Below are 2,042 nucleotides of genomic sequence, written 5' to 3' on the forward strand. Positions count from 1 at the left end.
GAAAGCAAGAGCCGCCGCCATAAACGCCAAGAAAACGACCCGGAGGTCCGAAAAGAAGAAGAAGAGCACCGCTGAAGATATGATGAAACTCGATGATACTTCTGAGTCGGAGGTAGCCCTTGACTCCCTTGGCCAACTTTTTAATAATCTTATTAACACTGATCATTACCAGGACGACACTGGGGCCAGTCAGGCTGTGGAAGAAGAGGTAACTATTTCCTCTTACTCAGCCCATTTGCTAAGACAGAAACTTCGAGTCGTAACCTGGAAAGTAAGGTTTTCACACCCTTTGGCTTATCTGGACCCTCACTTTCTTTTGAAAAAGCAGCAACATGAGAGCCACTGTCAAGCCCGGACCGAAGACGAACCGACTATTGTTCTTCAACAAACTCCCCAAAAACGCCAGAATGAGGTTTATTTCTTTGTATTCGACTTTCTGTTAATGGATGTCCTTCCTTGTATTACTTACTTTGTCTTATCTTTGTAGGAGGTATCTCGCTCTTCTGGCGACTCGTCTCAAACCTAGTTTCCGGCCTTCAGGACTGCCCCTGGGTAAGAAAAAAATCCTTTGTCTTCCGTGTTTTTCAAATTGTCTCTGACAGTCCTATAATCTTTCACTTAGTGGCCAAGCTAAGTCTAAGAAGGCCAAGGTAACTAAACTGGCGGAAGACCCACCAGTCCATGCTCCTGAACCGTCAAGGCCACCTTCTCCTCCATCAATTGAAACTCCAGAAGACCCGCCTGTGAATGTAGAAGCAAATCCTCCTGAGCCGTCATTTGATGACACCACCGTGAATCCTTCAGCAACTGGACCATCAAGCTCAACCAACCCGCCATCACCGTCTGCGCAAGACGTTTTGATCACCAGGAGCCGCTTTGTTGAGCCGGGGAATCCAACCGTGTTGGCTCGCCACACGGTGAAACAAGAGGCATTAGAAAGACAGAAAGTGCGCTTTGATGTTGCACATTATGATCATCTGAATGCCAACGATATTTTATCCGGCTATCTCAGCCATGTGCACTCCAGTCGCGACTCAGAGATTGAAATGGTCAAACAGTTGTAGCTGAAATACGAGGTATGTTCTTCCGGCTTATCTATATTCCGCCAGCCCCCAAGTCTTCAGATTATGAGAGAACTGGAATGATCTGTAGACTTTATAATATAGGCCAACACTTTTACCTTTGAAACTTTTCTTGAGTTCAATAAAATAGAACGAAGCTTCACCTTAGTCCCCAAGGGCCGGTTCATTTTGATCATAAATGAGCTGGTACTTTTAAATTGTCTTGTACTGTATTCAAAGAACTTCGTAATCCGGCTTAACCTTGAGAAACTTGCTGAATAGCATACATTAGCCCCCAAGTGTCAAGTGGTTTTGTAAAGTGCTTGGGACTTAAAGTATGTTTGTAGAATCAGAAGAAATTGTTTTGGTATACATTAGCCCCAAGTGTCAAGTGGTTTTGTAAAGTACTTGAGACTTGAATCTTGACTGTTGGATCTGAATTGAAATCCTGACTCATTTGTGTACGTCTTTTGCAGAATGCCTTATCTGAACGGAACTCGGAATTGACTGATGCGAAGACCCGGCTAGCAGGTCAGGAGGCAGACATCAAGTCTGCTAACTCCAAATTGCAAATAAGTCTCTCTGAGACGAAAAATTTAAAGACCAGCTTCACTGCTAAGAAGAAAACCTGGGCAGAGGAAAAAACGCTTCTGACACAACGCGCCGAGAAGGCCGAAGCAGCCCTTGAAGAGGTTTCAACATTCCTGAACAGTTTAAAGGGCCAGGTGTCTCAAATGGTGGCCACCATCTTTGGTAAGCCGTCTGTCTTGGATCTTGTGTACTTTTTGCTGATCCAGAATATAAGCCGCCAGCTGACTTTGTTTATGAAATATGTGCAGGCCCATGAAGCAGGAATCTGAGCCAATATCATGTGATTAAACTAAAGGTAGTGTATACCTTAGTGGAGCAACTGTATATTGGCGCACAATGGGCACTTGCCGCCGTCTCTCCTGCCAATCAAGGACCCAACCGGCTCAGCGA

The 2,042-nt window shown here is 45.0% G+C and overlaps 1 long non-coding RNA gene across 1 annotated transcript; it reads left to right on the forward strand.

Moving 5' to 3' along the window:
* The first annotated feature begins 357 nt into the window (after positions 1-357).
* On the forward strand, positions 358-652 carry LOC119315255. The gene is made up of 3 exons (XR_005152657.1): positions 358-412; positions 488-552; positions 623-652. It is a non-coding gene; the product is annotated as an uncharacterized LOC119315255 (long non-coding RNA).
* Positions 653-2,042: the final 1,390 nt, after the last annotated feature.

The sequence above is a fragment of the Triticum dicoccoides genome, chromosome 6A (genome assembly GCF_002162155.2).
Source record: "Triticum dicoccoides isolate Atlit2015 ecotype Zavitan chromosome 6A, WEW_v2.0, whole genome shotgun sequence".
Lineage (NCBI taxonomy): Eukaryota > Viridiplantae > Streptophyta > Magnoliopsida > Poales > Poaceae > Triticum > Triticum dicoccoides.